The sequence below is a fragment of the Octopus sinensis genome, linkage group LG3 (genome assembly GCF_006345805.1).
Source record: "Octopus sinensis linkage group LG3, ASM634580v1, whole genome shotgun sequence".
NCBI classification, from domain to species: Eukaryota; Metazoa; Mollusca; class Cephalopoda; order Octopoda; family Octopodidae; genus Octopus; species Octopus sinensis.
In genome coordinates, this window is record NC_042999.1 from 94,498,657 (window position 1) to 94,525,206 (window position 26,550).

Here is a 26,550-nt window from a genome sequence, read left to right on the forward strand (position 1 = left end):
AAGCTGGATTTGTTCATTCAACAGAACGATATATTTATTAATAGTTATCCGGATCCCTGAAATATTGGCTTTTTAAGAATATGACTTTATGGGTGTTCAGGAGCTCTCATTCCATGTCTTTTTGTGTAACCCAAAACCCATCATTTCCAGTGGTATATCCGTGTGTTTGTGTGTGTTCTTAATTAGCGTCTCTAGTTATTTATCAATCACGGGGCACTTGGGTACAAGAGAAAGGTACTGCAGATGCAGTGTACTCTTGGAATATTCTAATAGAAATACAATTAGTTCTTAAAATTCCCTTTTTATATGTATCTTCAGAATGGCTTGCCATTTACTCAAGTTCAGTTAAATGCATCTCTAATATTGTTACTTCTGTATTCTTGGATAATGTTTCTATAATCTAGGTGTCAGGAACACTGTTAAGAGCAGTCTAGGAGTCAATGCACTCCATGCTTCTCAGGTCCGTCTTTCACTTTCCAATCTTCATTTATGACCTTGCTATTTGACAGTTGCGCCATGGTTTATATTCTGGAAGTTAATTATTTTGTCCAGATGATTATTAATCATAGGCGACCATATCGCTCTGTAATATTTATTATACGAATGATTTAGGTTTCTTTACTTAAAGATTATTTTCTCCCCAGCAATACAAATTTTCTATGCTATTAAAGATATTTTCGCCTTTTTCGTGTATGGTATATATCGACCCCACTTATGGTACTTATTCTAGCGACCCCCAAAAGGATGGAAGGCAAAATTGATCTCGAGAGAATTTTATCTCAGAACGTAAAGACGGAAAAAATGTCGCTAAATATTTTGCCCGGCGTGCTAATGATTCTGCCAGCTTACCACCTTATCGTTACCAAACATTCCAACCAGAATTTTCGCGTTGTACCATCTAATCGTACATCTTAGTTGTTCGTTTATTCAAGTATATGATATCAGTTCTAAGCTGAAATACCTCCCTCCCACCTCACGCAACTACGATTTTTCAGTTTTTGATTTTATTGTTTAAAAAAAAGACAAACACTAGCTCCTGTGGCGATTCGTTCACTGACATAATTTTAGTCAAAATTATATTGCTTATCTTGATATTGGAACTGTATTGATTTATACTTTACTATTGCCGAGGTCATCATATCCTCTTGGGGGTGAAGTTGAAGTGTTTTTATTTGATGCCTAATTATCGACATTCATAAAAAGACATCTTTTCCAATGTTGAAAGACTCTTTTGTTTAATGCATTCTTTGATTTTGGAGACAAATACTTTTTTCCAATATTACATTTCTGCAGTGTTTGTGTCTGCATGATTTAAATTTATGTTCCTTTTTGGTTATTAACATGGAGGTGCAATGGCCCAGTGGTTAGGGCAGCGAACTAGCGGTCGTAGGATCGTGGTTTCGATTCTCAGACCGGGCGCTGTGTCTGTTTATTGAGCAAAAACACCTACAGCTGCAAAAGGCTTGGGCAGAGGGTGGGGGCGAACCCTGCTGTACTCTTTCACCACAACTTTCTCTCGCTCTTTCTTCCTGCTTTTGCTGTATCTGTATTTCAAATGGCCAGCCTTGTCACATTCTGTGTCACACTGTATCTCCCCGAGAACTACGTAAAGGGTACACGTGTCTGTGGAGTACTCGGCCACTTGCACATTAATTTCACGAGCAGGCTGTTCCGTTGATCGGATCAGCTGGAACCATGTTGTCGTAACGGACAGAGTGCCCTGCTTTCGTGCTACTTTCATTTTATTTTCAACGTTCTCTAAATGTTTGCTTGGGCTTCTTATATTCTTACATGTGTAGAAATTTTAATATAGATCTATAAAAGTTAAGATTGCATTTTTCAGCTGTCGTTACTAACCGTTCATCCTAAGTCAAGTACTTTTATTCGTTCATAAAAAAATGTGTATGCCATTTAATCCTTAACTATTTAAACGTTTATAGTGGTGTCGTTTATTGTTTTCTATGTTTATGGCTTTCTATTCTGGCTTTTTGTTCATGTTTGCTTTTGTTCTAATTAGGTTTTTAGTTTGATAATATTTTGTAGGTTCTCTAGTGTCTCACTTCCTATTGTTATGTGGTTTGTAATGCACCAGCTAACCGTATATGTTTATTTATGTTTTTTCAGCATTGTTCTCGGTATTTGCATCGTTTGGATATTTATATTTTTGTTATGATTTTTCTTTTTAGATTTTCACTTCTATGTTTAATGGCTTTCTGGCTTTCCAGGTGTTTTTGTTGTTTTTGTTTTGTTGCGGCAGTTATCGTTGTGTTTCTTCTTTTTGTAGTCCTTATTGTTGTTATTTTTGCCGTTGCTTTTGTTGTTGTTGAGGCTGTTTTTTGCTACTATTGTTAATGATATTATTTAGTGTCATTTGCATGCATTTACTACCCTAACGATCATTTCACCTTCCATATGTGCAGTGTATTTTTGTAATTTCGATCTCTATTTTATCATTCATGATTTCAGAAGTAAATTAAAAATTTACTATTTTGAATCAAGTATTAGGTGCATCATGAAGAACATGCTATTGGAATTTATTCTTCTACTTCATGCAGGTAAAATAGGATGTTAGACACATTATCTCACTTCTATATTGTACTGCTTGGTATAACTCCCAAGCTTCTCGCCAAGATTATAGTACTTTACTTTGCTATGGTAATAATTAACGTCATTTTAATGGCGAAGAATATCTCCTGGTGTAATATGAGCTTGCTGGTGATTTGTCAGCGTCATAAAATTTAATATTTTCTCCAAATGTCCCTGTCTGATAATCCCCTTGTTTTCAACAGAGTTATGTGAATTTCACCACCAGTGTGAAGATTTATGTATGATACATTAGACACTAGTAAAAGAGCAATCCGAATTTGAACATATAAATAAAAAAAATACAGTTATCCTTCAAACATTTTGTAAATGTTCTTCCGTTTTACTTGTTGATATATGCTTAATGTTAGAAGAACCATAGGGGTACGGTGTATTGGCTACATGTCATCTTAAGGATTTCCCTGTGTTACTGTAGACAGAGCTGATTCGCAAACGTCTATCACAGCTGACAACAAAAAGGAAGAATTCCCAGATCTGTTAGTCTAAGTGTGTTAACATTACTGAAACAAGGAGCCAATACAGCGGATATTATAGACAATTTCCTACCCATAAGCCTGTTAAATATTGAGTTTAAAAGTTTGATTAAAATTTTAACAAAGAGGTTAGCACTTCTCATGGATGATTTAATCGGTAAGCTCAAACATGTGAGGTCCCTAACAGAATCGTGTGCGACAAACTTCGCCTAACGCTTTACATCATAGAAGGAATGAATAGTAAAACTGACTTCAATGGGGCTTTGATCAATTTGAACCAGTCGATAGCCTTCAGTTCGGTCGAGAATCGCTACTCGGAAGAAGTCCTAAAAGTAGCCGGTTTCAGAACCGATTTCAGTGGCTTGAGAGCATCTAACACTGGTTTGGTGGACAAGCTAAACGGGTCCTCTCGAAATAAAGTAAACAGTTCCTTCTCTGGTGCTCATGCCTTCACTACGTAAGTTAAGGCTCTTTAGGGCTATATCTTGCGAACTGGGATTTGGTAGAGCTGTGTCGGCTTATGCAGACGATATCACGGTAATTGCGTCACACACAAATTCATGTGATCGATTTTATTTTAAAGAACTATGAGGTGATGGCAGGAGCTAAGAAAACATCCGAACAAATCTGTAGACTTGCAACTCGGCGACTGGAGACCCGAGTCTATGGCAACGAACAACATAGCAGGTCGATGGACAGACCGGTGAAATTGTTCGGTGTCTGGTTTGGCCCTGATCTTTAAGTGAACTAGAAATGGGATGAGATTGGCCCAGGCTCGCCCATAAATAGCCCAACAAGAACTTATATATATATATATATATATATATATATATATATATATATATATATATTATATATATATATATATATATATGTGTGTGTGTGTGTGTGTGTGTGTGTGTGTGAGTGTGTGTATAATATATATATTTATATATATAGTCACACATTAAAATGTGTTCCTGGGTGAGTGTGTGTTGGAGTGTGCATGAAGTTTTATATTCGAGTATGCATACACATACAAACGCTAGTAAATTCACAAGCAAATGGATAAAAGAATTGATGACACGCTCCGGAATATGTGGATGTGCATATATTCCTACAAATTTATATACATATATATCTTACATTGACTGTACAAATGTTAATACGTATTCATGTACATGTTTGAGATTGTGCATGTAGACAACTTCTGTCTGATATAATTAATATTTTTGTTGCGATGTTCACCGCAATATAATTAATACCGCGCAATACGACAAATAATACTTTCTTATATTTACAAAATTAATGGATATTTTTTTTGCAAACCAAATAAAGTATAATTACATCAACACAAAACATCAATTATATATCAACGTATAGATGTTATTCCACCCATGAGATAACAGGTTTTTTCCAGGAAACATTCGGCAAATTGCATTGCTTCAATATGTATATATATACATGTTTGTGTATGTGTTTTATATATATTTATATATATATGTAATTATATTCATGTATGTATATGCATATTATGTATACGCATGTATAAGTATATATGCATATATTCGTGTTTGTGTTTGTCTGTGTATTTTCTCTGCACATATAATAATGAAATCATTTGTATGCATATATTCAACAATTTCGTTCTACGGCAATAAGAATATATGTGCGCATGTATGTGTGCGACTGTGTATCTATAAAATACATACTTGTATATGTGTGTGTGCCAGTATGCGTGTACGTGTGTGTGTATGTCTGTGTGTGTAAGTGTGTGTGTGTATGCGTGTGTGAGTAGTGCACATATGTAGTATAAATTACAAAATACAGTTATTAACTTTAAAGTAGCAGGCAATGTGACCACTAAACGATTTTATTTCTGCTCTTAACCCGCTGTCATCTATGGATGCAACAAATTGCCAAAAGATATAGCGACCTTTGTATATGGCAGTTGTTATTTGAATCATACAACAGAATTCGAGTAAGAAATATGTATTCAACTTCTGTATTGAGACATATGATCAAAAATGTCAACATTAGTTAATTTACATATGCTTTTCCATAAAACATTTGATACAATTGATACCTACTTCAAATTTAATCTTTACAACATAATATCACTTATTTGTGTATTGTCGCATGCACGTTTGATTATGTAACATTATGTCTACAATGATAAGAACATATCTACCAACATATATTCCCATATACGAGTGCGTGTGTGTATGCATGTGTTTGTGAGGCGAAACAGTTCAGTAAAGATAGAATATATATATATATATATACTCTTTTACTCTTTAAATTTGCTTCAGTGTTTTCACTGTGTCTATGCTGGAGCACTGCCTTTCGGCAAACAAATCGACTCCAAGACTTATTCTTTGTAAGCCTGGTATAAATTATATCGGACTGGTTTGGCAGAGTTATGGGGACGTAAATACACCGATACCAAAGGATCTACAAAATCCACTCACAAGGCTTTGGTCTGCCCGAGGCCATAGAAGAAGACACGCTTTTGGACTGAGCCCGGAAGTATGTGGTTGAGAAGCTTAACACAGAAACTCCAGCGCCTATAAATACACACACACACACACATATATATATATATATTCACCTGCTTCGTGCTCATTCACCTGTCTGTCTACGTTTTTTATATTCTGTAAATTTGCACCCAATATTTTATGTTTTTATTGTCTTTTGGTTTTATGTAATTTTGTTTTACACAGTGAAATTATTTGATAAAAATAGAAATTTCCGGGCATGACTTATACTCTCGATTTCATTATACTGTATGTCATGATATATCTAAGCAAATTCTAGTTCACTAATAAGTATATAAATTTCTTTTCTCGAAACAGACAATAAAATAGAGCAAGAGAAAATTCTGTAAATCTTTTAGTATTTTTATAATGAACACTTTCAAACCAACTAGTAACTGAATTCCATTCTGCGAAGATGATTCTCTAAACTAGCATTTCTGCAGGGGTTTTTTCGGGATTTTTTTTTGTAATTGTTTTGTGAAATTAATTAATCTACATTTGTATATCGAAATGGAATTTTAAATGTGTTCCTTCAGTGTAATATTTTTCTCCCATTGCGCTAAAAATTCCAGATCATTATATAATTTTAGATAATGAGTTCTATTTTAAGAACCCTTTCGTTAATAATGTCAGACGATGAGTTGTTCAGACCGATAATAATAAACAGTAAACGATTTGGGTTTGAAAATCAATCAGCGTGCTAATACATGTATTTTATATGAACTTGTATACTATATTGTGTGTGTGTGTGTCTATTTCTTTGAACCACTTTGTATAAGTGTGTACGCATGTATGTAAGCATCTATGTATATAGGGACACACATTATGGGGCGGAAATATACTTGGCATTTCGTGTAACGTAGGTACAATAATTTCACGGTTTTGTAAAATCCATGGTGCATATACAAATTAATAATTACAATACTAATATTCAAAATAATATATTTATTAAGATTAAATTAAATGAGACCTCATTTGTAATTTTTACAATAAACACGTTAGCAATAATAACACTGTTTAAATATGAATTAATTAATGACGTAAACTATTGATTAATTCCACATATGGCATCGTGACGAAACACCCGACAATATCATTAGTATTGATTTCGTTCATACGTATTGGGTACGCCGATTGTCTTCATGTAACCATCCATTATGTATATGTGAGTGCGTGCTTCTGTGTGAAGACGTATTTGTGTAGAGGGTCGCTTTGTGAAATATAACTTTTTCAACCTAAGGGTAGCATAACTGGGTTTTACCCACTTTAATAATGGGGTCTCACTACGACTGATTTAAAACCTTATGTAGTATCATGCTAAAGAGATCATCATCCAATAAAATGAAATACCAATCCTCACACAAATATGATGATAAGTAATCAAAACTAGCATTAATATAATCACTTATTGATTCATATAATGTTGCCTTATCAAAACCAAGTTAGATGTTTGGCGGTCAATATGAAGCGGCTTTGTTAATGTTTTAATATATATATATATATATATATATATATATATATATATATATATATATATATATATATATATATATATATATATATATAGGCGCAGGAGTGGCTGTGTGGTAAGTAGCTTGCTAACCAACCACATGGCTCCGGGTTCAGTCCCACTGCGTGGCATCTTGGGCAAGTGTCTTCTGCTATAGCCCCGGGCCGACCAATGCCTTGTGAGTGGATTTGGTAGACGGAAACTGAAAGAATCCTGTCGTATATATGTATATATATATATATATATATATATATATATGTGTGTGTGTATGTGTGTGTATTTGTGTGTCTGTCCCCCTAGCATTGCTTGACAACCGATGCTGGTGTGTTTACGTCCCCGTCACTTAGCGGTTCGGCAAAAGAGACCGATAGAATAAGTACTGGGCTTACAAAGAATAAGTCCCGGGGTCGATTTGCTCGACTAAAGGCAGTGCTCCAGCATGGCCGCAGTCAAATGACCGAAACAAGTAAAAGATAAAAGATAAAAGATATCACTAATAGATGTTATATCAGAAAAGGTAAGGTTGGATGATAAAAAGCCAGCGATGGGATTTGTTTTCTCGTTTGACATATTCGACTTCCTTACTCAAAATTCAGTTGCGGTGAGCTTGTAAAAGCTCCGCTTTGAGCTCCGATTCCTCTTTGATGGACATCTATTTCACTTCCTTTAGTAATTCTTATTTTAAAATTTGTTAATATTTTCCTGTTGAAAATGTGATAATTGGCTAAATAATACAACGTCCCGTTTGCACTTGTGTTTGTGAAATGCCAAAACATTAACACGCACCTCTGCCCAAATCTGTTTAGATGTAAATTTTCAACGTAATTATAACTTTCGTCATGGGTTAGTAAAGTGAGATTCAGTAAGATTGGATAAGTCCACAAGAGATTCTTTCATCGATTCAACAAAAGCGTATGATAGCAGAACAAAAATTCTACCAATCAGACGTCGTGATAGATAATTGTCTGATTTTGTAATATAATAATGTGGAGATAATCCCTTTTACATATAATATTTTCATCACCTTCATTGATTAATAATACATTCATATGCATGACCCATACGTATCAACGCCGATTCTTTTCAGTTATTGCTTACCCATGAGTAAAAGCAGTGCCCATAATGCTATAAAGGGCACAAGTGACACTTTTTATTAAAAGCACATTAATTTTTCGCTCAATCACATATTTCTCAAGGATAGAGAGAAATTCATTTAGCTAATTTACATTTTGATATTAATGCACTTTGAGAAAGCTAAGAACACAAGAATATCAATTACCACTTGTAGAATAAGATATATTATATTTCAGTCAAGTATCATTTCAAGCCCAGACAGCAATAAGCAGGAAATAGAATTGTGAAAACTAGGACCAGCTTACATGTCATCTATTCTGTGCGAGGCAAACTCATTGAGACAGGAAGATTGGTTTTAAAATTATACTTCTCTGTCGAGCGTGTATTTATCGTTGGATTATATAATTAGATTACTCAAGTTCGTTTATAATTTTGCATTTATACGTCTGCGAAGATATGTTTTTATGTTACTTATATCCATTTACGTTGTTTTATTTATGCATTTTTAAATTTTTCATCACCTCTCGTATCTCTTTCTATTAAATATCACCAAAAACTAAGTCTTTATGAATTTGTACCTTCGACATTTTCTCAATCTGTAGTTTTGTCTATAACTGAAATGTAATAATGATTAAAACATGTTAAACATTTAATATTATCTTCACTGCAAAATACAAACAAATCAGCTGACAAAATGCAGAAAAATATGTCTCCAACTGCCTAATGTTTCTTTCTCTTAAACCATACAAGGAGTAGTCATCAGCTGTTCCATAAGTCTAAGAATTTTGCTTAACTCTAGTTTGTATACATAATAAATACTTATAAACTTTCTATCTACTACATCTTTTATGCCGTGCATAGAAGATGGATAAATTTTGTTATTGTTGTTTTTATCTGATGAAGGCATAAAAAGCCTACTGTAGAAACAAATCAAATTAATTCCATATACATAAGCGCGTGTGATATTCAGCATTTATTATTATATCTTTTTATTTTTACTTTCCATATGGATGCTAAATATCATGTTATGTACAAAAATTATGTATCATATTACCTAAAAGTTGTGGTATGAAACAATTCGTCTCACACGCACGCGCACACATACACACACATACACACACATACACACTCACACATAATATTTACTCTTGGTACTAAGGTGGAGAGCTGGCTGAATCGTTAACATAGTGAGCAAAAATGCATAGTGGCATTTCGTCCGTATCTACGTTCTGAGTTCAAATTCCGACGAGGTCACCTTTGCATTTAATCCTTTCGGTGTCGATAAGATAAATATCTTTTGAGTACTGGGAACAATGTAACTGACTTAACTCCACTCCCGAAATTGCTGGCCTTGGGCCAAAATTTGAAACCAATATTTATTCCTGGTGGAATGATATATAGACAAAGCCAGTCAAAGGCACAGTAAAACTGAAAGAACAGAGTGGGAAAGAAATAGAACAGAAATAGTTTATGAGGATAAAATAAAAGGGTTGTGTAGAATGCCTTATCGCAAAATGTTACACAGAAAAACAGAGAATGAGAAGCACAAATAAACAAATATGAACAAATAGACATTTCACGAATTCTGGCTTTCCATGTTTCATGATATCCACGCCGAGTAATTGCTGCTCTTTGGGTATGCACTACCGCCATCTACTTCCTATTGAAACAATATGTCGTCCTCAAGGACTCTGTTTATAAAACTGGTGTAAACGAGTTTGATAACCTAACTAAAATTTCTTCCTATACATAAACCATTCCCATAGTTTGTCTTCAATAGCAGTACGAATGGATTACAATGTGATATTACTCTTATTATCACAAAATCAATTTGACTGTTAGTATTCCAATGTATTTGCTCTCTACGTCCTGATAATATATCTTTGTGGGATTAAATTTGCGTTTCATCACTTCAAGGTCAATAAAGTAACCTCCCAGAACAGAAATATAGTACTCTTCCTCCTTCTATCTTTCTCTCTTTATTCCTCTTTTCTATGAACAACGATCGTATTAGTAAGAGCAGATTTGTCCAAGAGTATCACATCGTTCCGTGTTAAGAATCGCATTGCGGCACGAATAATTGAGGAATACTCTCCAGATCACAATTACTCAACGTCTTTTGGTCGCAGACTTTTCTGCTTTCATTGCAAGTAATACTACAACTTCAGTAACAATAATTCAAGACTAATGTTGACTTCAAATTTTTGCACAAGACCGACTATATTGGGTTCGATTACTTCGAACCTAGTGTTCAACTGGTACTCATTTTATCAACCCCGAAACGATGAAGGGCAATTTAATTTAGAACCTAAAGATATGTCGGCAAGCATTTCGCTAGGCGTGCTAACGATTCTACCAGTTCGCCGCCTTATTCAATGATAATAATGAATTCAAGTTTTAGCACAAGGCCAGTAATTTTGGGACAGGTATAGGTCGACTACTTCGACATCATTGCTTGACTGGTACTTATTTTATCGACACCGAGAGGAGGAAAGGCAAAGTCGACCTCGGCGAAATCTGATCTCATAATGTAGCGACGTGCAAAATGCCGCTAAGCATGTATCAGCAAAGCTTGTTGCTGCTAAGAATTTTGACCGACGTGCTTAAGATTTTGCTAGAGCGTCGCCTTATTCAAAACCAATATTATAAACATATATGGTACAGGAGAAAATGGTTTTAGAGGACGTATTTTTCTGCCGCATAACAGCGGTTGTCAATTTCCAGCTGCTGTAATCTATGAATAATGTCAAGTAGATATCAGAAATATTATTCGAATGGAACACATGTTAAATTTGAATTCAATATTTTCATTACTACAACCACTATGCTTAAGAAGTCAAACTTGCATACATATCTTTTAAAGTAATCTAAACGATAAGAAGCTAATTCACTGTGACAGGTATACGCAAATATTTAAAAATGTATAGTGTCTATCACAAAAGAAATTATTACAATCATTTTCTTTCTCTTTTCTGTTACTGAAGAAGTAGATATATATCAGATTGATGACTTGCAACAATCATATTCGTGTTGTATAGAATTTGATGTCAAAAGACAAGGATATAACTTGTTCTTAGTTTGCAAATTGTTTCTGTTTTTAGGCTAAGTTCTTTTTTTTAATATACAGAACCGATTCGTATTCAAGTAGAAATATCAATAATACTATGACGTGAAAAAGGCGGAAGGCTTCATGAGGGAGAAAACGTGAATAATATCGGATTTCATGTCAAAAATCAGTATTTTAGATGTTCAAAAGCAATAAGATGGCAGAAAGATTACAGCAACTAAAGACCGCTTTAAGATTGTACATAGTGTACAGTTCACACGCATTTATTTTCGTGTAACCTCAGTGAAATTAATGATAGTGTATTTCCCACCACTCTCGGTGATAAGCATGGTTTTGCAACCAAGAGAATGCTTGGATAATTAGCGTTCCCTAGACATGTGAACTCTTGACGCGGTTTAAGTTGTATCTGCATTACACAATACGAAAAGGTTTGGCCTTTGAATTAAAAATATGGTGGGAAAGACAGAAGAATTAATAGTGTTGGCGGAAGGGTAATATATTGATAGTTACAGGAAAGATTAAAGGGAATCTTAATAGGTTATATGCTCCGTGATCATAGAACCGGAATGCTTACGTGAGGTATCGCAGCTCAATCTTCTGCCAATTCAAAGTTCGTAAGAAATATATATTCACACGAACTCATGCATATGCATGTAGGTGTGTATGAATTTACTATGTATGTATTTATATGAACAATATATATTTATGTATATGTATACATGCATATATAATAGAATAATACATACACATATATTCATATATATTATCTATATTCATAAATATATAACCTGGGTTTATAATTTTATAAATATTTATATATATATACATATGTAAATGCAGATAATAGGTGCAGGTAATTATTGGGGCACGGGGATATGTAACACACTGCCTAAATACAAATCTTGAGAAGTTATGCTTCTCAAAAACCGGAGAGGACAAAGCTTTTCGAACACTACAGATAGAATCCATCACCAGAACAGTATCATTTATGTACAAATGAGCATGTTTAGATATGCAACAATATGCATGAGAATATATACATAAAACAAAACATACCAGTCAACACATATACATAGAAAATTACTCTGTTGATGTTATTCAAATTCCAATAGAGAAGCCTTGGATGTAGATTCGAAACCTGCTCTTTCTCTTTTGGCAAGAAGTTTTGAAATAAAACTGGATAATGACATACACACATCCATACATGCATGTATATCGATATTTAATTGTAAGATTCCAAAATCTAAGAGTAGGAAGTTTGTAAGCTTCAAGCAGTATATGATAGGTAGAAAAACAATAATAATTTATTGTTGAAGAACAATAATAATATATTGGCGTCGAAGGCTGTAGACTTTGCCCATATCTAAAATGCGGGGTACTCATAAGGCCCAAGATATGGTATACATGTGTGTGTGTGTGCGTGTGTACATATCGTACATAGGCATTTTTATTCGTGTTACGTTAGTTCAGCGGGTCATTATGTCCCAACGGTCTCTAGACGATTCCCGCAGAGCATTGGGTGTTAAAACACCTGGAATTCATGGACAGAAGATACAACACTCTCCATACTTAAATCAGGTGTGATTGATAGAGATTCATCGCCATTTTTGTACTGAATCGAACCAGGGACGAATTAAATCGCCAGTCTATGACTATAGAAGAATATGGAGGTATGCCTCGGCGATGAATACGCTTCCTCTCACACCTACTTTCTCCCTTCACTCCCACCCACCCCTACTGTCCTCTCTTGCTCTGACATACTTCTCTTCATTCCTATCCACCCTCTCTCTTCATCGTCACCGACCCCTACACATTCCAACCCCACCATCCCTATATATCCCATCCCACACATTCCACTCACCCATACCCACCCTCACACCTCACTTTTACATAGCCTTATATATATATATTATATACATAAGGATAAGATCGTTATTTAAAATACTGATCATATCAAGTGGCTAGCATGGGAATAAAAACTCATAGGTGATAACTATTATTAAAATTATAGTTAAGGGTATCTAAAAGACACCACCATGCTAGATATAGCAGCCAAAACGTGACTCTAAAACCACGTTAAATGTTCATACAGCACCAGTAGACAAGAGCCATCGTCTTTGACAGAGTCGACCATAATATACTGTTAAGGAAACTATTCAACGCTGGAGTTGGTGGAAAGCTACTTTAATGGATTAGGTATTCCCAAAGAAACAGGACCCAGCATGCTGTGGTGGATGGCATCCTCTCAAGACCAGCACAGGTCATCAGCGAAGTCCAGCAGCGTACTCTGCTGGGTCCACTTCTATGTATTGTCTACATCAATGACATTGCAGATTCCATTGAACATAGCACCATAAAAATATTTGCAGATGACTCTAAGCTCCAGGAAGTCATTAAGGGGACATATGATCGAACAATGTTTCAACCGGACGTGTGCGCAGTAACCCAGTGGGCACAAAAAAACAATATGCAGTTGAACGAAGAATACTTTGAATTCATCCCCTTTGGAAGAGAAGGCATTCTCAAACCGTCGGATAATATCGGAAACTTAGGTGTAACTGTCTACAGAAAACTTAGCTGCAGTGTGCACAAAAAAGTCGATGTTGCCCGCAGAATATGCTCGTGGATCCTCAGACCTTTTCAGTCTAGAGATCATGAAACCATCACGTTTCTCTTCTTCACATTCCCTAGGCCCTACCTCGAATACTGCTCCCCATTGTGATCCCCCTACAAAAAAACAAGACATAATGAGGATCGAAGAGGCACAATGATCAATCACAAAAAAATAAATGGCATGGTGGGACTTTATTTGGCTCAACTTAAACAGCTGGATTGAGTGATGCATTATTTGCAAAAAGTGGAAAATGTTCCACCAATATTGTCCAACTGATATGTGTATCATGTTTACAATTCACCCAAGACTAGGCCCCCGTGCAATGCGTCCCCTACAAATGTGGGGATCACATCACACAAGAACATTGCGAAACAATTTCTTCACTGCAAATGGTCCTGCAATGTTCAATGTTACATATATATATATATATATACACGCCCGAGTGGGTACCCGAATTACAGGAAACGTTCTGTGTGAGACGAAACCGTTTTATTTCAGGCTTTCGCCTCTAGAAGCCGTTTGATGCGACTTCACTTATCGCTTGAAGACCAACCTCGTTCAAGACCACCATCGATCTCCCGCACGAATGAAAACGTCGTGAAAAGTCATCAACTGATCTTAAAGTACCGTCAACGAACTGATGACGAACTTGTTATTACTGGTATTCCTTTGAGCGAGGAATTGTGAATGAAATTGCAGCAAATTTTGTGCCTCACTTGATCAAAATATAAATATTAGTCACGTGTCTCACTCGATAAAAAATGAAAAGCATCGGGAACTGATACAAGAAGTCATCACTGGTGATGAAGGAGGTGCTACGGAATTTACAGGTGTGGCAGAGGCGGAGAAAAAATCCGACAGAGGTGTTAAAGACATAATTTTGCAAGAGCGCTAGTACTGCTCCTAAGAGGGGAAACGCACCTGGACCAATACATTCTTTCAAACAGAGAATACTTTGAAGGCAATAAAAGTGTAAACTTGTAAAACTAAGTGAATACAATAACATTGCACAATTGCAGTTTATTTTGGGTACTACCTTGCATATGTATATATATATATATATAAATATATATATATCACCAAATTAATTAACAGAATTTCAAGTAGTGTTGCAATACGACCGTTTCAAGCGACTCCATTTAATTGAACAATGCAATCATTACTACATCAATTTAAATACAACGCTATCTTCAGCTTCACAAATAGGATTTTCAGCAGACAAGATATATTAATATAATTTTTCTTAAATATTTTAACAGAACAAGAAGATAGAAGAAGTCCATGTTGCAACTATTGTAGCAAGAATAGCTAAGAGAACAGATAACAATGCGAGGAACAGTGCTAGGAATATTAATGCAGTATATGGGGATCCGACTATTCGGATTTTTCTTTCCTTGGTCGAGTTCAGGATTATTTTGAAACATATATCTACATAAGTATATAGACATATGAATATATATATATATATATTATATATATATATATATATATGTATGTATATATGTATATATATATGCATGTATATATATATATGAATGTATATATACATGTATATATATGCATGTATATGTATATATATATGTATATATATATGCATATATATATATATGTATATGCATATATATATATGTATATATATATGCATGTATATATATATATATGTATATATATATGCATGTATATATATATATATGTATATATATATATATGCTTGTATATATATATATATATAATATATATATATATATATATATATATATATTATATATATATATATATGAGACTGTATTTTCTGTGTCTTGTGCATTTATTTGAATAATGTATCTCTCTACGTATTCTACTAAAGAAAAATAAATCATATTGAATGAAATCCATTATCATATACGTGTAATTTCGCTCCTCTAGAAGATATAACGTTTTCTCACTAAACTCCTTTAGAAATGATATTTGAGCGCCGATTAGATATAAACAAATCAACAAATGCAACAGTGTATTAGATTTTTGCTGGAAAAAGTATAATACGCCTCTTACGTATTTCCTAGATGCAGTAGCTTTTGAAGAAGTAATGTCAAATAGATAAGTTTATAACGTTGTGAAAAGGGCTTCCCAGGAAATTACTCTTGTGCAACGGCATTTCTCGGGATAACATAATAGTAAAACACATTTTTTCCTTAGAACAATGACTTATATTTTATTAAGTCACATATCGGAATGGTTGATTAGATATTTGCTAGTAATTGTATTGAACCGTGAAGAGAAAAATAAACATGATTAGCCGTAATGGATTTTATACTCAAACTTAAACATATCATTTTATAGTATTAGAAAATAGACGTTTTCTCCATAGTTGATTCACTCAACCTATTATGCTCTAATACCTACAATTATTGCTAAAAAGTGAGGGACAGAGCATTACAAAACTACATTTGTTGGGTTGTACAAAATCCCATTTGTCGGGTTGAAATATGACAGATGTTTGTAGCACTTCTGTCTTATTTCGGTTAAACAGCTTCAGTTTCTCTTCTTGACAGTTTATTTTCAGAGCGCATTTGATCTTGTCGAGAACTGTTTACCACAAAGATTCTTCACGTCTATTCTCTAAATCCGGTTTCTTGTACTTGTCGTGAAAATCACTACTAACATAAATGCAACTAATTAGCTGTGAGAAAATTATGTTTGATTGAGATGACGCTTTTATGATTTGTTCATACAGCGTGGTATTCAACTTAATATTCGCTCCAACAATATTTGATGTTAGAATGTACATAGACGTTACTAAAAAAGCAATTAGTCTTTCTATTAGTTCACTCGTTTCACTATCCTCAAAAATTACGTGAGTAATGTTAGTTACCAGTAGGTTGCTCACGTTTTGAAGCCCTGGTCCTATATAAATAGGACCAGGGCTTCAAAACTGCATTAATTATAACTTCTAGTAGAGAGGGCTGCAGTCTTTTAATATATCAGGCCAATTTGTGCAACCGAATTTAAATGCAGAATTTTGCAATTATCTAAGAAAATATGATGCACCCAAGCTTATTAAATGTAAATCATAAAAAGGGTGTATGGTTTATTACCAATGAAAATAGAGGATTAAAATAAGATGCTTCGCTTTGAAGAACATGGCAGATCATTCTCAATAAGCTTGAAAACTTTCAATTATATGTTTATTACAGAACATGTTTAGACTTGATGTTGATACACATCTATATACACATAACGTTCGATTTTATAATTTTGAAAATATATATTCAATGATATAAGTGATCCCAAACAATAAAAAGAATATTAAGCATAATCAGATTCACTTATACAAAAAGCCTCGGTTAGGAATCACTGATACAGTAAATCGAGATCGTTACTTCAGTTATGCATTGTATTGTATCTGATATGGATTAATTTGCAGGATTTTCACTCTGGAATTATCTCGCTAAGAATTACTTTCTTTAAACCACTTTTACTTCGCCGCTCATTTTGAGGCATAGCGTATTATGTAGATGAATCTCTATAATATTCCCGTCACATCTGCCGAAATAATTCACTAAATCACCATTTTATAAAACAATGAACAACACAAAATTTCAAAGTGCCATTTAAAAAGTACATAATTGTTTTCTGATATCAGTGGCTATATATTCAAGTAAATGATATTTAAATTACCACGTGAACTTATTGAAAGCCTCTCATAGCTGTCATTCCTCTAGTAGTCTCGTCATTAAAATAGTATGTACAGATGTTATACACCGTTTATAAATACCCCGGATAGACACAAGACGGGATCAGAAGGCATGCAGTAGAAATGTTTGAAATCCCATGAGCAACGAAAATTTGGGTTGCGTCACATGCAGCAGAAAAAATTCTGGGACAGATTAGTAAAGAAAATGAAAACCATGATAAATTCCAAGATATGATATTTATCGATACTATACACATAGACGGACATGTCCAAAAATATAGAAAAGCACTACATAAAACAAAACTTAGAATTAAATTGTAGAGATCCCTGCAGCTCAGTCAAGTTACTAAAATATAAATCATGCCCATACTTTACATTGTTAGCTCCTGTAGAAAACTTCAAAACTGGAATCGTAGTGTACCACACGGGAAATCAATATATGGGAAATCGATATATGGACACGACAACAAATTATATAAGAAGAACGGCCCGCAGTATAGGTGAAAGGACTGCAGAACATTTGCGAGAATACAATGAAAAGAAGCAAGCATCCATACTTTATAAACATGCAGTGCAGAAAGAACAAATCAATAAATATGGCAACACTAAAAGAAAGAACTAACAAATACATGTATGTGTAGCATGTGTGTGTGAGCGCCCGTATGTTCGTACCTATTACGAAATGAATTACGGTTATTAGGAAGCCTCTTTATGGAAGCTTATTAGTGTTTATAAATAGAAGATAGAAAAGCTTGATGCAAGAAGGGGGATAGAGGCCATCCCACTCTTACATGTTTAGACACACACGCACACACACACGCACACACACACGCACACACACATATACACTCTCTCACTCTCTCTTTCTCTCTCTCTCTCTCTCTCACTCTCTCTCTCTCTCTCTCTCTCTCTCTCTCTCTCTCTCTTGCACACATACACACAAACACATACACGCGTGCGCGCACTAGTCTGCACATAAATACGCAATTGATAAGAGAACGGAAAGGCAAGCCATAAGGGACGTGACCGCAAGGGCAATCACAACGACAGTATTGATATTAATAATAACAGTGATATGTACGACATTTTGAACCCTCATCTTTATACACCATGGTCACTTTCTTTGACAGGTTTATTATATCAGGCCGGAAGAAATTACTCCAAGGCAAACGAAGAGGGTATTTGTAAATATTTATGTAGTCTTTTAAATGAGGTATGTATGGTATCACCAAATACCGCACCCTTCCATTTGCATGTGTCTACCATGGCACGTATAGAGTTAGTTACACAGTGCTACACTTAAAAAGACTGGATCCATTGGAAAAGGCATCCACACATGTCTGGGCGAGCACACAGAATGACGGGTCGGGAATCATTCGGATCTCTAGAGTTCCCGTAAGTATCCACTTCTTGTGGGAGTTCATCTGTCACTTGTTCTCGTGAAACAGAAAATGTAGTTTGCGTAATATTGTTTGAGATTAAGCGTTGTGGTACCCGAGCAGTTTCCCGTTATACTATAATAACACTGTGCAGCTTTAATGGAAGGCACGTTCGGTGTGGTATCGTTATATTTTATTTTTTACATATTTCAGTCATTAGCCTGCTGCCAAGTTGTGGCATCGCTTTGAAGATGTCTTAGCCAAATGAATCGACCCTAGTAATTCTTTTTATTTTTTTAAGCCTTGTACTTATTCTATCGATGTATTTTGCCGAACTCCCAAGTTACGGGGAGGTAAACACACCAACACTTGTTGTCAAGAGGTGATGGGAAACAGACATAGACACAAAGACACACATATATCGATATATAAATGTATACATACATAAGTACATATATATGTATATATGTATGGATGTATGTACGCATATATGTATGCATGTATGTATGAACGTATGGATGTATATGACGGTCTTTTGGTTCCCATCTACCAAATCTACTCAAAAGATTTTGGTCGGCCAGCTTCCTACCACACAGTGACAATGCACCGGTAGGGTAGGATTGCTTGATAGCATTTCTGCTTCAAATGCAATGGTTCTGATGCCGCAGCCCAGCTTGCATTTCAGTATCGAATACCTGTCCACTTTATCAAAAATCAACAATTAGCTTCCACGCATTTTCAGTCAAGGAGTGTATTACAGGCACGTGTGTATGTGTGTGTGTGTGTGTGTGTGTGTATGTGTGCGTGCGTGCATGTATGTTTCTATATATGGTATGCACTTGAATTTTTGCTATACTTTTATTTTAGGATCAATTAATTCATTTTAGGGCTAATTGTTTCATTTTAGGATTAATTAAAATAAGATCTATATTCCCAGTTAATCTGCTATCGTATTTAATGACAATACTTCGCTAATCTTCATTAGATAATTTCCATATTGTCTTTCCGCTGTTGATTAAGAATTCAGTTACATCCGTGCCAAGTTACCTATAAATCTTCTCGAAACTTGTTGTTGCACAATAGTTATTGATGGCGTTTTGTACACTTCCTATGAAATTTTATAATTCCATGCGCTTTTAATGGTATTTCTAGATATGTTGCTTCATATTTTGTAACATAATAAAATCAAGAGAAAACATACCCATGTAATATAAACGCGTTGTAATCTCTGTGGTAAAATGGAAAATATTGATGTTAGTACCGAATCATAGACTAAACTGTCTAGCGAGACGCCCGTTTATGTAAAAAATACTTTATATATTCTTTAGATATATTTTAGATATTCTTTAGATTTATTTACGCAAACAACCTCTTGATACTGTAATTATTTCTCTGCCTTATAAGTATTTCTAAAGTAGGGAGAAACCAACCATTACTGATCGTCAACGAAAAGACCTTTAGATATATGTAATCAATATTCTATATCCAAGAGCTTGATTACGGCTCTTATCAAAATGTTTTTCTAACATAGTATCATTGGTTTTTCTTATTGATGCCTTATTAAATATCTACTGTTATGTCTCCAAATCTTTCACATCAAACAGAAAATTCTAAAGACATCATAAAATTGATTTTAATATATATTACTAGCTTTGTATGAATTCTTTTACTAACCAAACCCTTCCACAAGAGTCAGCTAAACTTAGAATTGCATCTTCTCATCTACGCAATATTTCCAGAAAGAATTCATATTATCGTATCAATGGAATTAGAATATCGAGACGCCGATTGGAAATCTACAATGAAAAACTTATTGGTGGCTTAATATTTCTAATCATATATTCCATACATAGATTGCTGTATTTGATCAAAGTTTCTACGTTCATATTCCTAAGAACATTTACATGTTCCTACTTCATACAAGATCTAATAAGAAGGTTTGTTTCATCTGTTTAACATCAAACCTCTTCGATTCCCTTTCATATTCCAGTAAAGGCGTTATTTTCACCGAATTCTAAACATCTTGCCTTTCACATGACAATGCTATCAACCTCTCAAATTTTTCCGATAATTTTATATATTTTCTTCTCCATTTTCATTTCGACATTCTGTCTTACTTTCTAGATGCATTCTACTTTTATTTGAAATATATCTCTGTCTCATCATTTTATCAGATATCTTTCGACTGATTGGAAATTTATTCAGTCAGATTAAATAGATTCCTCTGTCTGAAACAAATACACTTCATTTAAATAAAAATAAGATATGCTGCAGCTAAATAACTAAAAAATAATCAATACCAAACGAAGAAATGTGATTAAAAATTCGCCTTTATCAACATTTGCATAATAATTGCTTATTAAATTGCTGTTAAGAGAGATATGGATGTTTCCAATGTGACCAGGAATAAAATTAAATATGTTTACATAACGATATTGTGTTTTCTTACGTATAACATGCCGTTATGCAACAATTCAGTCTATTAAACATGGCAGACAACTTCTCTACCCGTACTTAACTATATTATTATTTTATACATGCAACACATATTAAAATGAGTACTCATTATAAATACTCATTCATAGCTTGACATTGTTCTCAGTTTCTATAAATTGGAAGATCAAATATCCAGATCTTAAATATAAAGAAAAGAAATCTACTCCTTCTTATTCAGTTTAACTATCCACGGTTTTCGTCATTTCTCTGCAGTTTGTTATAAATGTTACTGTTTCACTATACTTTTAAAAAAGAAAATACATTGATCTTAATAGTCAGTCATGGCAGCGGTGAGGTTGGCAAAGACTGGTAATTTATGGGTTCAACTCTGATCAACTTTGATCAACATCATCACTACGAAAACCACCATTTTGGGGGAACAGCTGTTGCTTCCGCACTCGCTCGACGTTACGGAGTGGCTGCCAATTCGCTTAGTCAAGTGGCAGGATATGTGTGTGTGTATGTGTGTGCGTATGCGCGTATATGTGAATGCCTTTGTATCTGTATATGTATATATGTGTGCGTGCGTGTGTGCGCGCGCGCGTTTGTATGTGCGTGTGTATCTTTTATTTCTTATTTCTTACATGTTTCAATCATTAGACTGCGGCTATGCTGGGGCACCACTCTAAAGAACATTTAGTTGAATGAATCAACTCCAGTACTTATATTTTTGTTAAACCTGCTACTTAGTCTATCGATCTCTTTTCTTGAAGGGCATCCTTACTGTTACATCCGTTTTGAAGTGTTCTTCATGTCGTAATATTCGAATCACTGTTGAATTGCTGGTGTAACAATGATGTTCAGGAGATCTGATGACCTGCTTTTCTTTATTTCCATCACTTTGTGAATATACAATTGTATAATATTGTATTGCATTTTATAATGCAGAGCACTCATAACAATGTTGAGATATAAACATGACGAAACATATTATATTCCCCTCTAAAATTATTACTACATGAAGAAGGCTTTGAAACGACAGAATGAATTAATGGTGTAATTTAATGCAGGGCTTATTTAAATAATCACTTGATAAACACGTCAATGATAATGAGTACAGTTTACGCTAATGTGCATAGCAGACTACAAGGTATATAAAATATATACATATGTGTGTGTATGCATATGTATATATATATATATATATATATGTGTGTGTGTGTGTGTTGTGTGTGTGTGTATACGGAGACGTACAGCAACTTGTTATCAGGATATCGTGCTATCTTCCATATTCATATTGTCAGTGCAGACAAGGTATGCGTCTGCAGTGTGATTGGTGAAATTTCAAATATGGAAAATAGGATGACAACATATTTCTTACTTTTTAAATCCCTCGTGTATGTGTCTATGTGTAGTTTAATCTTTTTTCTGAAAAAAACATTTTCTTCAGTTTAGAAAGACATGAATTATCACCAGTATATTTCTTCCTCGTAAATTTACGTTATAAGCCTCTGTATATTTGTATGCCTACATGACAGTATAGAATGATAAATATTCGGAGAAACAAAATGCTAAGGTGATTTCATTTGCGAATTAGCATATTTTGAATTTTTATTGTTATTGTTATTTGTATGTGATGGCAAGAGATGGAAGATATTTTAGTTCAACATTCCTACTGGGTGTTGTCATCCTTCATCGAACCAGTGTGAAACAGAGCTCAACTGGTTCAATCTCTTAAATTAAATGGATTTTCTTAGAAATGGAATACCATAAGAGGCTTTAATGAAACTTTCTCATTTAATGAATATTGAATTAATCTTTGAAATTCTCCAAGTCTGGAATGATAAACAAGATTCTCCTTCGAGGTACTGATATTTGCTGATTAAAGAATGCATGCCCCAACAGAATTTCGTTACATGACGTTACAAAGGCAGGGGAAGTCCTTATAAAACTACAGATTACATAGAAAGTACATTCATAGCATAAACATAGTAAAATTGAGAGAGAATTGTGAAACTGACGGTGCCAATTGTTCCAAATGGTTAAAGAATTTTCAGTTCCTCACATAACTAATCTATACGTTTTAAACAACACATTTGCTTTTGTGTAGCATTTAATTTCACCTGGATCGACTAAAATAAAGCATTTTTGATTATATATACCGATCTACTAAATCGATTGTAATCTCTCATTCCGAAGAAAACTTTATGGATGAAAGACGTAAATTCTGCAATTAGTACATGGTCACATATTTGAAATAACTATAAAATTTGATTTACTTTTGAACTCGATTATTACCTATTACATTGACTGCATAGGATTTCAAAATGAAGGCGATAATATGGAGAGCTAGCGAATCGAATATGATAAGAATTAAAATTCAACACTGTTGTATAGCACCGCTTTCCTGACTGGACATGTATGTCAGTAAAACACGTTTTTTTTGCATAGACTATACGCAAGAGTCCTCATTGACAGACTAAAATGCCATGCGCCAGGGAAATAACAATACTAGTAGACAAAAACTATACGAAGAGAACAGACTGTTCTCTGCAATTCAGAAGATATTCTCCAGAACACTATTAGGGAAAATGGTACAGACGTTGCGCTGAATGATGGCGAATCCACACAATTTTGGTAAAACATATGGTTGGGGAGGCGCTGCAAAAGAAAAAAAGCATAACATAGATGCAACATAGATATATGAAGTTTAATATAAATTATCTAATCTATGAAAACTGAGATGAGAAATATTTTCAAAGAAGAATATTCAAAAGCAAGATAGGAAGATGCCAATCTGGATATCTGCTGCACAGGATGGAATCCAAAGAGCCTTGTAGAAAAGATTTAAGTGTTATTCATGACGAAAGAAGCACTTAAAGGGATTATTTAGAAGAAGAGGAAATTCCAAGTTGGATGGTGAATAGAAGAAAACTTTGATAATGAAGTCTGTTAAATGGACGCTATAAGCTGATTGCCTGTTTGAATTTAGTTTCGAAGTTGTTAAGAAGCATCTTTGCAGCGAAAGTGTATGATCACTTGCTTCAGAATGAAACGTAAATTTTCAAGCAGAGGGGATGTTGAAAAATTCTTAGAGAACCAAGCCTTAGCCTATTATTGACAAGGTAATCACGACTGATTTAAAAATACTACTAAAGAATTTTTGCTTGGCTTCGGTAGAGTATAAGAAAGCCTTTGACATGGTCCCGTATTCGTGGGTATCGAAATTTTGGAGAATATTTGGAATAGTATCATGCATTTTTGGAAGACAACCTTGCATGCAGGAAATAGACACATATGTGTAGTCAATATAAAACAGGAAATATTCCAAGGAGATTCATTCTCACCGTTGCTCTTTGTGGTCGGTATGTTTTCATTCTCGATGGTCTTACGAGAGACAGATATTGACTATCCGGTTGAAGACAGAAGACCTAACATCAATCATATACTTTTCAAGGATAATTTGAAGGCAACAATAAGCCACAGGTTCATTCACTGGTCAGAAATATCCCTTCGTGCTCTAAAGACACTGGGACTGTTTTTGGTACTGCAACGAGTGCTACTGGGCACAGGAGGTGGTGTGGAATTACATGGTCAAATCGAAAGACAAAAGAAAGAATTAAGAATTAAAAGCGGAAACTTCATGGAATTGCTTGACAAAAATCTATTTTATGGGTATGTTTGTTACTGCCTGCTCAGGATCAAGTGCTAAACACAAAATCGATTAGGAATATGCATAGCCCAGAGGAAACAAACATTATGTGATAATGTTGTAATTTGACATACATTGTGAGTGCCTGTGACATGATTGCGCAAAGGGAATATAATAGGCGTACGATAAAGTGTGCTTTCAACACCTCTATTCTTTATGCGAGACAGATAGGGTCCTAAAACATTGGACAATGAAAATCGTGTGGGACTTTAAAATCCAGAGAGAACGAATTCTGGAACATATAAGTCTAGACGTAACTTTAGTGGAGAAATGTACTATAAAAAGATGTGTGCTAGTCGATGTAACTTACCCAGCGTATCGTTATAAGAACGGTAAAAATAAATAAAACGAGAAATTAGAAATTTGTAAAATATGCAGATAAGAGAATAGTTGACGATACGATATAGGATATGAAAAAGAGGAGTGCAACCGATTATAGATAGTTTCTTGTGTTGGTGAAGAAAACTTTTCAGAAGTACCTAGACACTAGTTCATTACGATATTGCAAAAGGCAACACTTTTGGGGACAGAAAATATCTTGTAGAAAATACTATCTAAAGTTACATACCTTGATAAGGAGTTAAATAGATGATCCAGCATCAACAAGATCATAATACCAATACTGATAACAACAACAATTTTATTTATGTTTTAACACTGGAGTTTACACTTGTAAGTTCATCCGTAGCTTTACGCTATCAGACAGACAATTAACCGGAAATTGTTACAAGAAAAACACGCCTGAAAATCCATAAGTATCCACAGAGTTTCTACGATTATAAGCAAAGAGAGTTAAATGACCAAGTTCTATATTAAAGAGATTTACAGTTGTTGCATCGGATAAGATTCTCATGAGCATTGATATATTATGCAATGATATATGCAAATATAGCAAAGCAAACGCTGAAGTGATAGCCGGTTAATGAAATGTAGAACTAGTTAAATCCATTCTCCTTTGCTATTACTGTATAAGTATATGATGTCTATGTGAGTGTGTTTACATACATATACAGGTTTATATATGTGTGTATATATATATTGGTTACAGAAACACAAGTATTAAATAAAGGAAGTTAGAACTTTAGATTTCTATAATGCATTAAGTACTAGATTAGAAAGTAGAGTACTTAGTTCAAACCAATTACAAGAACATCATGCAATATAAGTATATACCTGTTAGTTTGCGCGCATACATCTATATGCATACATGTATGATACATATATATATATATATATAATATATATATATATATATATATATATATATATATATATATTATATATATATATATATATATATATACGCACAAATACATATTTATATACACACGTAAAATGTATTATGTGCGATAATTTAGTTTCTTTACTGGTAGATTTCGACCTGAAAGAAATATTGATATATTGTATATTTAAGGTAAAGACCAATAGTATTTCTTATTTATAAATAAATGTTTTTCTCATATTAAACATTGGTCATTCCATTTTGTTTTAA

General features: G+C 34.1%; 2 long non-coding RNA genes across 2 annotated transcripts in view; both read left to right on the forward strand.

The window, feature by feature from the left end:
- The window catches only part of LOC118762513, a 963,298-nt gene that overhangs the window by 489,439 nt on the left and 447,309 nt on the right, over positions 1-26,550 (forward strand). The gene's annotated exons all lie outside the window — the stretch shown is intronic.
- On the forward strand, positions 10,618-25,613 carry LOC118762516. Its single transcript, XR_004998272.1, has 3 exons — positions 10,618-10,715; positions 14,720-14,723; positions 25,603-25,613. It is a non-coding gene; the product is annotated as an uncharacterized LOC118762516 (long non-coding RNA).